Source organism: Geotrypetes seraphini, chromosome 3 (assembly GCF_902459505.1).
Source record: "Geotrypetes seraphini chromosome 3, aGeoSer1.1, whole genome shotgun sequence".
Lineage (NCBI taxonomy): Eukaryota > Metazoa > Chordata > Amphibia > Gymnophiona > Dermophiidae > Geotrypetes > Geotrypetes seraphini.
In genome coordinates this window covers 142,485,645-142,499,594 of record NC_047086.1, presented here as the reverse complement: position 1 = coordinate 142,499,594, position 13,950 = coordinate 142,485,645, and the positions used below count along the sequence as shown (strand labels likewise).

Here is a 13,950-nt window from a genome sequence, read left to right as displayed (position 1 = left end):
CGCTTCTCCTAGGAATAAATAGTGCATTTTCCAAAGTCCATCAGGTCAAAAGTCAGTTCACAGAGATATTTGAAAAGAAACTTAGAACATAGAAACACGATGGCAGATAAAGGCCAAATGGAACATCCAGTCTGCCCATCTGCAGCAACCATTATCTCTTCCTCTTTCTAAGAGATCCCACATGCCTGTCCCACACTTTCTTGAACTCAGCCAAGGTCTTTCTCTCCACCACTGAATGTTTACCCATTAATATTCACAATAAATTTCACATATAAATAAAATATCCTCAGATATATATATAAAAAATATTTATTCAGTCTTCTTCACAGACAGAAGAAGTGGACAGATTTAATAGTAGACATTCATAATATATCTTAAAAAAAGGGGAGGTTTTACCACTAGGCGATTTTAACATGCCGGATGTTGATTGGGGTATCCCTATAGCACTGTTATCCAGGGACAGCAGGCAGATATTCTCTACATGTGGGTGACATCACTGACGGAGCCCCCTAGCGGACATTTTCACAAGCAGACTTGCTCGAAAACCTTCAGGCTTGCGATTGGCCCGCGCATACGCACATGCCTCTCCCGTCCTGCCTAGGGAATGTGTCTCCTCAGCGTGTGCTCAGTTCAGATAGCAAGCAAAGAAGCCAACCACGGGGAGATGGGTGGGTTGCAAGAATATCTGCCTGCTGTCCCTGGATAACACCTGTTACGGTAAGTAACTGTGCTTTATCCCAGGACAAGCAGGCAGCATATTCTCTACATGTGGGAGACCAACAAGCTAAACAGAATGGGATGGAGGGAAAGTTGGCAATTCAGGAGAACAGATTTTGCAACACCAACTGGTCAAAATGGCCATCACGCCTGGAGAAAGCATCCAGACAGTAATGCGAGGTGAACGTGTGAACCGAGGACCAAGTGGCAGCTTTACAGATTTCATCGATGGGAGTCGAGCGGATGAAAGCAACAGACGCCGCCATTGCTCTGACCTTGTGGCCCGTGACTCGACCCGGCAGGGAGACACCAGCCTGAGCGTAATAGAAAGAGATACAAGCAGCCAACCAGTTAGAAATGGTCCGCTTAGAAACCGAGTGACCCTAGTGATTGGGATCGAAAGAGAGGAACAGCTGGGGAGCAGAACGATGAGGAGCGGTGCATTTCAAGTAGAAGGCCAGCGCACGTTTACAATCAAGAGAATGTAGGGTGAGAATGAGGCTTCGGAAAAAAAACACAGGAAGAACAATGGATTGGTTGATGTGAAACTCAGAAACAACTTTAGGCAAGAGGATGGGTACGGAGGACCACCTTATCACGATGAAAGACAGTGAAAGGTGGGTCCGCCACCAAGGCTTGAAGCTCAGAGCAATAAGAAACACAATCTTCCAAGTAAGATACTTCAAGTGAGCCCGCGCTAGTGGCTCAAACGGAGGTTTCATCAATTGAGCAAGGACCACGTTAAGATTCCAAACCACCGGAGGAGGTTTAAGGGGCGGATGAACATGGAAAAGGCCTTTCATAAAGCGGGAAACCACAGGATGAACAGAGATAGGCTTCCTGTCAATCGGTTGATGAAAAGCAGCAATGGCACTAAGGTGGACTCTAACCGAAGAGGACTTGAGCCCAGCGCCAGACAAGTGCAACAGATAATCCAGGACAGCCGATAAGGAGGCAGACAGCGGCTCCTGCTGCCGAGTAGCACACCAGGAAGAAAAGCGGGTCCATTTCTAATGGTAACATTGGCGAGTGGACTCCTTCCAAGACGCTTCCAGGACATCTAGCATAGGCTGGAAGAACTGGAACAAGGGCATTAAGTCTCGAGGAACCAAGCCATTAAGTGCAGAGACTGGAGGTTGGGATGGAGCAGAGAACCCTGACTCTGCGTAAGCAGAGAAGGAAAAACAGGCAGAGGAAGAGGCTCCGTGGAACTGAGTTGCAATAGAAGGGAGAACCATGGCTGTCGGGGCCACCAAGGAGCTATCAAAATCATGGTGGCATGTGAAGACTTGAGCTTGGCGAGAGTCTTCAGAATCAGAGGGAAAAGAGGGAACGCATACAGAACTCGTTCGTCCAATCCAGAAGGAAGGCATCCACCTCGATCCTGAGAGGGGTGTAAACCCTGGAGCAGAAGCGGGGCAACTTGTGATTGAGGGGGGATGCAAACAGATCGATGTCCGGAGTCCCTCAACGAGCAAACACCTGACACAGGGTCACGGAGTGGAGGGACCACTCGTGAGGCTGTAGAAGACGACTCAACTTGTCTGCCAGACAGTTTCGCTGGCCCTGAATGTAAGCAGCTCGAATGAATATGTTGCGGAGGATGGCCCAATCCCAGAGCCGCATTGCCTCCTGGCACAGGAACCTGGACCCTGTGCCCCCCTGTTTGTTGATATAATACTGGTTGTCCGTGCGAACTAGCACCACCTGGTCGCGAAGCAGGTGACAAAAGGCTTTCAGAGCAAAGAAAATCGCTCGAAGCTCCAGAAGATTGATGTGACAAAGGCAGTCGGCACAGGACCAAAGACCCTGCGTGCGCAGACCGTCCAGATGAGCACCCCAAGCATAGGTCGACGAGTCTGTCGTGAGGACCTTTTGTGGAGGAGGAGCATGAAACAGAAAATCTCTGGAAAGATTGGAAGAGAGCATCCACCAATGGAGAGACCTCTTCAACAAAGGAGTCACAATAATGAGTCGAGAGAGAGGATCCCGATCTTGGTTCTATTGGGACGCCAGAGTCCATTGAGGAATACGAAAGTGAAGTCTGGCAAAAAGAGTCACGTTAACCGTGGAGGCCATGTGACCTAGGAGGACCATCATGATCCGAGCCGGCGCCGACGGCAGATGGATCACCCTTCAGCACAGATGGATAAGGGCCTCCTGACGAGGCTGAGGCAAGAAGGAGCAAAGACGAACCGTGTTCAGGACCGCTCCGATGAACTCGAGGGACTGGGACAGGCAGAGGTAAGACTTGGGAAAGTTCACCTCGAAGCCGAGACTCTGAAGGAGCAAGATTGTCTGACTTGTCGCTCGCAGGACTTCGTTGCGAGGAGATGCTTTGATTAACCAGTCGTCGAGGTAGGGAAACATCTGCAGGCCGCGTAGGCGCAGGGCCACAGCCACCACAACCAGATATTTCGTGAAAAACCTCGGAGAGGCCGCCAGGCCGAAGGGAAGAACACGATACTGGAGATGGAGATCCCACACTCGGAATCTCAAATATCGGCGAGAGGCCGGATGTATCGGAATGATCATGTACGCCTTCTTGAGGTCCAATGAGCACAGCCAGTCCCCCTCGTCCAAGAGGGGATACAACGTGGGAACGGTAAGCATTCTGAATCGTTCCTGGACCAGAAACTTGTTCAGAGCACAGAGGTCCAGGATCAGACGCAGATCCCCCATCTTCTAGGGTATCAGAAAGTACCGGGAATAAAATCTAGAGTTTCACTGTTCCGTGGGAATCTCCTCGGCCGCCCGAAGGCGAAGAAGGGTCTGAGCTTCCTGGAGAAGGAGAAGAAGCTGAGACTGAGCAGAAGGAAACTTTCTTTCTAGGCAGGTCCAGGGGTACGCGACTGAAGTGGAGGGAGTACCCCACCCGGATGATAGACAGTACCCAACTGTTGGTGGTAAGACTTTTCCACTGGGTATAGAAATGATGGAGATGACCCCCGATGGGGATGGGGAAAGGCTCCAGAAGGAAGGGAGCCCGAAGGCTTGGACTGGAATTGTCAAAAGGACAGCCCGGTCTTCCCCGGGGCTGGCGGTTGAGCCTTAGGTTGATGTTGCTGCTGCTGCAGCGGCCGTTTCGAGGGAGGCCTAGAGAAAGCCTAGAGATACCTCCGGAGATGGAATTTTATATTGGCGAGCCGGAAGGGCCTTTGGTTTAAGTTTCACCAGAGACGCAAAGGACCGCTCGTGGTCCAAGAAGCACTTTGTGGCTGCCTCGATGGAATCATCGAAGAGCTCATGACCCACACACGGGAGATTGGCAAGTCGATCCTGTAGATTCGGATCCATATCCACAATCCGGAGCCAAGCGAGGCGATGCATGTCGATCACAAAGGCTGTAACTCTCGAGGACAATTCAAAGGCGTCGTAAGAGACCTGAAACATATACAGGCGGAGTTGGGAGAGGGTCTCCTCGAGGAGACGAAACTCCTGACGCCGAGGCTCTTGTACGACCTCCCGGAATGAGCGGAGGGCATCTATACAGAACCGGAGGTAGGACGTGAAGATGAAATTGTAGTTAAGGACACGGTTCGCCATCCTTGAATTCTGAGAAAGGCAGCGACCAAATTTGTCCATCGTATGGCCCTCCCTGCCCGGGGGACGGCTGCGTAAACCTTTGAGGGGTTAGACTTCTTCAAGGAAGACTCAACCACCAAAAATTGGTGGGAAAGCTGAGCACTTTCAAACCCTTTAACCGGGATTGTCCAGTAACGGGACTTCAACTTGGAGGGAATAGCTGTGACCGCATATGGTGTCTCCAGGTTCCGGAGAAACGTCAGCCGAAGAACCTAATGCAATGGAAGGCAAAGCGCCTCACGAGGCGTATTGTCAACTCCCATTTCCGCCAGGTATTCCTGGATTAAGCGGGAGTCGGACTGAAGATCCAAGTTCAAAGCTCTGCCCATGTCAGAGATGACACGAGAAAAGGAGGAGGTCCGAGAATAAGATTCAACCTTCGGGGGAGACTCCGACCGAGACCGCGGTGAGGCCGAGAAAGAGGGAGAAACTTCTCTGGAATAGCCTCAGAGTCCCGTGAACGGGAGACCGAAGAGGTTTGACTAAGGCGTCTAGGGGGTGTCGAGGAACGGCCCCGTGCAAGATGGACCGGGGAAAACTCCGGAGTCCGAAGGAATTGCTGGTGAAGCCTCGGAGAAGAGTGGGTATAGGAACATTCCCCAACCGGCTTCGAAGTAGGCCCTTTAGAAGCCTCGATGGGGAACATACACTAGAGTCCAATTCGAGGACAAGTGTGAGTGTAGATGGTCTCGAGATCGGAGACCTGCCCCGACAGGGCGGGGAAGACTGGGGCCTTTTAGAAGAGGCAAGCTTCGCCGCAGTAGCGGGGCAAAAACGGGTCCCTGGCATGGACCCCAAGAAAAGTCTCAGGGGAGGAAGATTCGCTCGAGGAAACCCGAGGAATCTTACAGTTGAGGCCTCGAGAGACGAGGTGACGCTTAGGCTGGTCAGACCGTGACTGGGTCGAGATCGAGGTCAAAGGCGTCGAGGTCGGGACTAGCTGGCTCACCACCGAGGAAAGCTGTGTGGTAATGATAGCCTTAAGCATGTCCTCGAACATAGGCACCGAGACCAAAGGTAGGTGGGTCAGAGGTGTAGCAGTGCGCTCCTTCGGGGGTGACCTCGAGAAAGCACAATTACTTACCGTAACAGGTGTTATCCAAGGACAGCAGGCAGCTATTCTCACTAATGGGTGACGTGATACAACGGAGCCCCGATGCGGACACCTCACAAGCAATCTTGCTTGAAGAAACTCGAAGTTTCAAGTCGCCCGCACCGCGCATGCGCGAGTGCCTTCCCGCCCAACGCAGGGCGCTTCTCCTCAGTTCAGATAGCTTGCAGGGAAGCCAACCCGGGGAGGAGGGTGTGTCGTAAGAATAGCTGCTTGCTGTCCCTGGATAACACCTGTTACGGTAAGTAACTGTGCTTTATCCCAGGACAAGCAGGCAGGTATTCTCACTAATGGGTGACCTCCAAGCTAACCAAAGTGGGATGGTGGGAGAGTTGGCAACTTAGGAGAACAAATTTTGCAATACTGTTTGGCCAAACTGTCCATCCCATCTGGAGAAAGTATCCAGACAATAATGAGAAGTGAAAGTATGAACCGAGGACCAAGTAGCAGCTTTACAAATTTCCTCAATAGGTGTAGATCTGAGGAAAGCCACAGAAGCTGCTATTACTCTGACCTTATGGGCTGTGACTTTACTGTGAAGAGGAAACCCAGCCTGGGCATAGCAGAATGAGATACAAGCCGCCATCCAATTAGAGATGGTACGCTTAGAAATTAGACGTCCCAACTTGTTCGGATCAAAGGAGACAAAAAGGAGCTGAAGATATGACCATCCAAAAAACATGGCTTTATGCATTATGCAAATTTTCACTGTTTTTCAGATTCAAATATCTCTAATGTGTAGGGTTGTTGTTTGTTTGTTTGTTTGTTTTTTTAAAATCATTTGAAGAGCATGTTTTTTGCTACAGAAACTATCCTGTTTCATCTTGGACCCGATCTTTTTTTGAAGAATTGATGGTTTAAAGATAAGCAATACTTGCTTGCGTAAACATGTTATGTTGAAGGGTCATTGGCACTTCATTATGAATATGCAGTGGAACTATATTGATCTGAAAACTCATAACCAAGCTTTGCCAGCCACAAGTACTCGTCTCGTACTATGCTCAGCGTTTGAGTGGATTGATTGCTTTTGTTCAACCACCCCTAGCTCCTGAACAAATTGAGATATATCCAAAAAAGTTTATAGAGTTTCATTTGAGACCCTAGACAACACCAGTGTAAAATTTGGTTGGATTTCAAGGGGGTTGAGCGTGGGCGGTTTTCAGTATTGGTCCACTTGACATACAATGACCCAGTCAGCTCCTATCCTGAACATGCCTCCATGGAGCCACATAGCCTGCGCTCAAACCCACTAGTGAACAAACCAGGGTTGAGCAGCTCTAAAGGGAACATTCCCTGAGCCCTGATCTGAAGTGTAGGCTGTCCAGAGGGTGCAATGCCAAGTAGCCAACCCCTTGGAAACAGACTTAATCCTCAAAATCTGCAATCTCCCACAGACTGAGCTGTCCCTGCTGAGAACATCTGAGGCATGATGACACAAAAGAAATACTGACTTTAAAGAAAAATAAACACGAGCAGAAAAGACTAGCTCCTACTGTCCTGCTTGTAGGAAAGCAACTGAATCCCTGAGGGCAGTCCTGAGGTAAGAGGGGAGGGTCTTAAAAATGTATGTAAATTAGGCTTCCTACAAGCAGTCTCGTGCTAAACATCTCAAAAACTAAGATAAAGCTCTTCCCCTGGAAAGAAGGGATAACTCTGGGCGGCCCTATCATTCTTGACAATATATTGTTACAAACAGTTTCAACCATCAAAATCCTTGGTTTCTTTTGACCAAACATTTTCACACCATGATCATATAAGTAGTGTGGTAAAATCCTGCCTTTATAGATTTCGCATGATCTGTTCAATATCAAAATTTCTTGAGCCTGTATCATTAAACATCTTGATCCACTCCTTTGTCATTTCTAAACTTGACTACTGTAACTCCTTATTTATGGGAATTACCCAAAAGGAAACTAGACGCCTTCAGATAATTCAGAACACAGCAATCAAACGCCAAACAATTTGACCACATACCACCACTTCTGGAAAAGGCACACTAGTTACCAGTTATGTATAGGATCTCATACAAGATAATAATGTTGTCATTTGAAACACTATCATCAAAAGCGCCACAATTTATAGACAAACTACTCATACCATATACGCCTTTCCGTCCACTTAGATCTACCGACCAACACTTACTAACCATCCCGTCGTTGAAGATAATCAGCACAAGACGTAGCAACATTTTTCTGTTACCACCCCATAACTTTGGAATGTCTTACTGACACATTTAAGAGAGGAAAAAAAACTGACCGATTCAAAGGCAACTTGAAAAGCTTTTTATTTAAGGATGCATTTATTTTATACTATGCCATCACTAGACGCTCCATTTTTTTCCTTTACCACTTAAACCCCTCCGAGTTGTTTTTTCCTTAAATGTTTCTATCCTATAAAGCACAGTTACTTACCGTAACAGGTGTTATCCAGGGACAGCAGGCACCTATTCTCAAATATGGGTGATGTCATCAGCGGAGCCCGGATGCAGAAGCTCGCAAGCAGACTTGCTTGAAGAAACTAGAAGTTTAAGTCGACCGCACCGCGCATGCGTGAGTGCCTTCCCGCCCAGTGCAGGGCGCGTCTCCTCAGTTCAGATAACTAGCAGAGAAGCCAACCAGGGGAGGTGGGTGGGTTGTGAGAATAGCTGCCTGCTGCCCTGGATAACACCTGTTATGGTAAGTAACTGTGCTTTATCCCAGGACAAACAGGCAGTCTATTCTCACATATGGGTGACGTCCAAGATAACCAGAATGGGATTGTGGGAGTTTTGGCAATTTACTGTTTGGCCAAACTATCCATCCCATCTGGAGAAAGTATCCAGACAATAGTGAGACGTGAACATACGAACCGAGGACCAAGTAGCAGCCTTGCAAATTTCCTCAATAGGTATAGATCTGAGGAAAGCTACAGAAGCTGCCATTGCTCTGACTTTATGGGCTGTGACTCTACTGTGTAGGGGTAATCCAGCCTGGGCATAGCAGAAGGAGATACAAGCAGCCATCCAATTGGAGATGGTACGCTTTGAGATAGGATGTCCCAACTTATTTGGATCAATGGAGACAAAAAGTTGAGGAGCAGTTCTGTGTGGTTTGGTGTGTTCCAAATAGAAGGCCAAAGCACGTTTACAGTCCAGAGTATGAAGAGCTACTTCTCCAGGATGAGAATGAGGCTTTGGAAAGAACACTGGAAGAACAATAGATTGGTTGAGATGAAATTCCGATACCACTTTAGGGAGGAATATAGGATGAGTACGAGGGACCACTTTGTCATGATGAAACACCGTGAAAGGTGGATCAGCAACTAAAGCTTGCAGCTCACTGACTCGTCAAGCAGAAGTGAGGGCGATGAGAAACACCACTTTCCAACTGAGATACTTCAGATAAGCCTTGTCAATTGGTTCAAATGGAGGCTTCATCAGTTGAGCAAGGACAAGAGGAGGCGGTTTGAGAGGAGATTTGACATTGAAAAGTCCTTTCATGAATCTGGAAACCACCGATGAGCAGAGAGGGGTTTCCCTTCAATAAGCTGATAGAAAGCAGCAATTGCACTGAGATGGACTCGGATCGATGTAGACTTGAGGCCAGAGGTAGATAAGTGCAAAAGGTAATCCAAAACAGAAGATAAGGAGGAATGTTGAGGCTCCTTATCATGAGAAAAACATCACGTAGAAAATCTAGTCTATTTTTGTTGATAGCATTGTTTAGTGGTAGGCTTCCTAGAAGCCTCTAAAATGTCTCTTACAGATTGAGAAAACTGAAGAGGAGTCATGTTGAGAGGTACCAAGCTGTCAGGTATAGAGACTGCAGGTTGGGATGAAGGAGAGACACTTGACTCTGTGTAAGCAGAGATGGAAAAACTGATCGAAGGTATGGCTCCCTGCTAATGAGTTGAAGTTGAAGGGAGTACCAAGGTTGTCTCAGCCACCAAGGAGCAATCAGTATCATGGTGGCATGATCGTTCTTCAACTTGACCAGAGTCTTGAGAATGAGAGGGAATGCATATAAGAAGAGATTTGTCCATTCCAGAAGAAAAGCATCTGCCTCGAGGTGATGAGGAGAGTATATCCTGGAGCAGAACTGAGGCAGCTTGTAGTTGTGGAGAACTGCAAAGAGGTCTATCTGAGGTGTTCCCCACTGGGAAAAAATGTGATGAAGAGGCGAGGAATGGAGTGTCCATTCGTGATGTTGCAGAAGATGACTCAAGTTGTCCTCTAAGCAATTCTTCGCCCCTTGTATGTAGACAGCTTTGAGGAAGGCATTGTGGCAGATTGCCCAATCCCAAACCTTCAGAGCTTCTTGACAAAGGGAGGCCGATCCCGTCCCTCCCTGTTTGTTGACATAATACATGGCGACTTGGTTGTCCGTCCGAATGAAAACTACCTGGTCATGAAGATGTTGAAAAGCGTTGAGAGCCTTGAGGATCGCTCTGAGTTCTAACAGATTGATATGACACTGACGATCCGTACTGGTCCAGTGGCCTTGAGTACGGAGACCATCGAGATGAGCGTCCCAAGCGTAGGTCGAAGAATCTGTCGTGAGGACCTTCTGATGGGGGAGGGCCTTTAAAAAAGCAAGCCTCTGGAGAGATTGAAAGAGAGCATCCACCAATGAGAGACTGCTTCAATGAAGAAGCGACTGTTATGTGTTGAGAAAGTGGGTCGCAAACCTGCGTCCATTGAGATTCCAGGGTCCACTGAGGAATTCTGAGGTGAAGTCTGGCATAAGGAGTCACGTGCACTGTGGAGGCCATGTGACCTAGGAGTGCCATCATGTGTCTCGCTGAGATGGAAAAACGGGAAGACACTGTATGACAGAGTTGAAGAAGAGCTTCCAGACGTTGTTGTGGAAGGAATGCTCTGAGTTGGACAGGGTCCAGAACAGCTCTGATGAATTGTAGTTTCTGTGAGGGCTGAAGATGGGATTTGGGAAAGTTGATTTTGAATCCCAAACTTTGTAAGAATCAGGTAGATGTTGAATCTTTGATGAGCCAGTCATCGAGGTAGGGAAATACCTGAAGACTATGGTTCCTACCAGTCTTGGAGACTTGGACTACCATTACCAGGCACTTGGTGAACACTCTGGGAGATGAATCAGGCCGAAGGGCAGCACTCTGTATTGATAATGCAGATTCCCCACCCGAAATCTGAGATATTGACGGGAGGCCGGATGAATGGGGATATGAGTGTAGGCCTCCTTGAGATCCAGAGAGCATAACCAGTCGTTCTGCTCCAGAAGGGGATAAAGGGATGCCAGGGACAACATTCAAAATTTTTCTTTGACCAAAAATTTGTTGAGAGCCCTGAGATCCAGAATGGACCGCAGATCGCCTGTCTTCTTCGGAACAAGAAAGTAACGGGAGTAAAAAACCCTGTTCTGCTGTTCCAAAGGAACTGGTTCGATGGCATGGAGACGAAGCAGAACTTGAGCTTCCTGAAGAAGAAGGGCGGTCTGGGAAGGATTGGAATACTCCTCTCTTGGAGGAAGCTCTGGTGGAAACTGAGTGAAATGAAGAGAGTTTCCTTCCCTGATGATGGTCAGCACCCAGAGGTCGGGTGTAATTGTCATCCATCTGTGGTAAAAATGATGGAAACGACCTCCTATAGGATGAAGAGAAGTCAGAGGCAGAACGATGGAGGTTATGCTCTATTGTAAACAGTCAAAAAGGCTGTGAAGCCTTAGGTGCAGCAGAAGGTTGAGATTTTTGTTGCTTCTGAGGCTGCTGTTTCTTAGGAGGGGGGTGAGTACAAGGAGCCGCCCTTGGAGTAAAACACCTCTGGTAAATGGGAGGAGGACTTGTAAACTTGGCAGGAGTTGGTTTGGGCTTAGGTCTGACAATAGAAGTGAAAGATTTCTCATGTTCAGACAACTTCTTGGTGGCTGCCTCGATAGATTCATCAAAGAAGTCATTGCCTGCACAACGAATATTACAAAGTGGTCCTGAAGATTAGGGTCCATGTCAATGGTACGAAGCCAGGCAAGGTGACTCATTGCTACAGAGCAAGCAGCCGCCCGGGCAAACAACTCGAAGGCATCATAAGACGACTGAAGGAGATGTAATCTGAGTTGTGATAGAGAAGCAATGACTTCTTGAAATTCAAAGTGTTTTTGAGTATCCAAATAACTCAAAAATTTAGGTAAGAGTTATGAGGAACTCAAAATAAGTAATAAAATGGAAATTATAATTGAGGACTTTAGAGGATATCATAGAATTTTGATAGATGTGACGTCCGAATTTATCCATAGTTTTCCCTTCCCTTCCAGGAGGAACGGTTGCATAAACATTGGAAGGATGGGACCTCTTTAAGGATGACTCCACAAGCAGGGATTGATGAGATAACTGTGAGTTGTCAAACCCTTTGCGATGGAGAGTTTTATACCTAGAGTCCAATTTGCCTGGAACAGCTGGAATGGTATAAGGAGTCTCCAGGCATCTGGCAAAAGTCTGAGACAAAAGCTTGTGAAGAGGAAGCTTAAGTGACTCTGCCGGAGGTTGAGGTAGATGCATAACTTCGAGATACTCCTTAGAGTATCTGGAACCAGCATCCAATTGAAGATCCAAGTCAACAGCCATTTGACGAAGAAAAGATGAAAAAGATAGCTGATCCGCCAATGCTTTGCCTCGAGAAGGACTCAAGGTTGTTGAGGCAGCCTGGGTCAAAGATGAAGCTTCGGCAGGAAAAAAGGCATCAAAAGAATATGGAGACTTGGACGAAGCAATCAAAACCGCTGCATCCTCGAGGTGTGGAAGTGGAGACCTTGATCGAGGAGTCGTTGGTCTAGTCGAAGTAGGAGTAGATCGAGGCTTAGTTGAAGAGGGACGTTCTTTAGAAGAACTATGCCTGGAGGTATGCCTCGATGAAGGCCTTGATCGTCTGTGAGAACGATGCTTGGAAGCAGATCTCGAAGATCGAGGAGACTTCACCTCGGAGACAGAAGCAGCCAATGCCACCAAAGAATGGATAGAACTGGAGGCTGTAGACTGAAGCTCCAGAGTCTTGGTGGAGGAACCTCGATGCACTCCCAAAGACTCTTCTTGTATAGAGTGTGAGGATTCCTGCCGAGGCACTTGCAAAGATTCTGCTCCTTGCTTTACGTGCTTGGATGCCAGACCAGACACTTGCAGAGACTCTGCTCCCTGCAAAGAGTGAACAAGCTCAGACTGAGGCAAAGGAAGCGGCTCAACCTCGCAGGAGTCTGCAGAATGCCCAAGTTGGATGAGAGGAAGAAGCTTCAGTCCCATATTAGTAAGGAACTGAATGAATTGCTTCTCCAACATGGTCTGGAAAGAAGCCGGCAAAGATGGATCCGCGTCTGAAACCGGACCACCTGCTTTGGCTGGAGGTTCTACCAAGGCAGTGTAAATGTGCTTCGACTTGGAAGTCTTTGGCACCTTAAGCACCACCGCTGGAACTTTCTGCTGAGCTATCTGACCTGAGGATACAGGGGAAGATACAGCAGACGTCGTCGAGGAGAGAGCCGCTGCAAACGATGAAGGTCTGATGAGGCTCGAGGTAGAAGCAGTAGTCTCGGTCGAAGCTGAGGCCGAGGTCACCTTCGAAGTCGAGGGATCGGAGGAGGAATCCATCCCAAAGAGCTTCTCCACCAAAAGATGATGATGTTTAAGGGCTCGAGGTTGAAGAGTAGCACAGCGCTCGCACGACTTCAGTTGATGATCCGGCCCCAGGCACTTGGGGCGCTAACGGTGTGGGTCCGTGAGGGAAATTGCACGCTGGCACTAGCAACACTTCTTGAAGCCAGTTGCTGGCCGGGACATAATAGGAAAAACAGCCGCTGCAAGATCGAAGCCCCTGGGCTGCGGCAAAGCGCCTGCCCTAGCAGCCGAAGGGAAGAAAATTTTTTTTTTATTAAAGAAAGAAAAAGAAAAAAAAAACCCACAGCGATTCGTGAAGAAAAAAAACACAAACCGCGGTTGAGAGAAGGCACGAAGTAACAAAATTGAACGCAGAGAGTCAAAGACGGACTTCTCAGCTCCGTGGAAAACTGAGAACTGAGGAGACGCGCCCTACGCTGGGCGGGAAGGCACTCGAGCATGCGCGGTGTGGTCAACTCGAAACTTCTAGTTTCTTCAAGCAAGTCTGCTTGCGAGCTTCCGCATCTGGCTCCGCTGATGAAGTCATCTATATGTGAGAATAGGCTGCCTGCTTGTCCTTGGATAAAGTATGTATTTCTACTTCTTCTTTCCTTTCTGTACCAGTTAGTCCATATAATTTGTATAAATATGTCCGTCCGTGTGTTTTAATTTTATGCTACCCAATTCTAATTTTTTTTTGTATCTCACTTGGAAGTCTTGATAAGCGACAATCAGATTTTAATAAAAACTTAAAACTAGCTGTAATGACCAACATCACAGGGTCCTCCAATCGCTCCCCCTCTCCCATAAGTGAGTGATGGCGGGCCTGCACTTCCAGATGAACTTAATCTGGTACAGGCTCCTAACAAGCTGTCAGCATCAAGCTAATAGGTTCTCCATCCTCCTCATATTTTATGGTGATGTCTTGAACATGCTTCTTAGTGGCT

At 47.8% G+C, this 13,950-nt stretch overlaps 1 protein-coding gene across 4 annotated transcripts in view; it reads right to left on the bottom strand.

Annotated features, from left to right (window-relative positions):
- The window catches only part of PPM1G (protein phosphatase, Mg2+/Mn2+ dependent 1G), a 168,353-nt gene that overhangs the window by 119,069 nt on the left and 35,334 nt on the right, over positions 1-13,950 (bottom strand). The window lies entirely within an intron of this gene.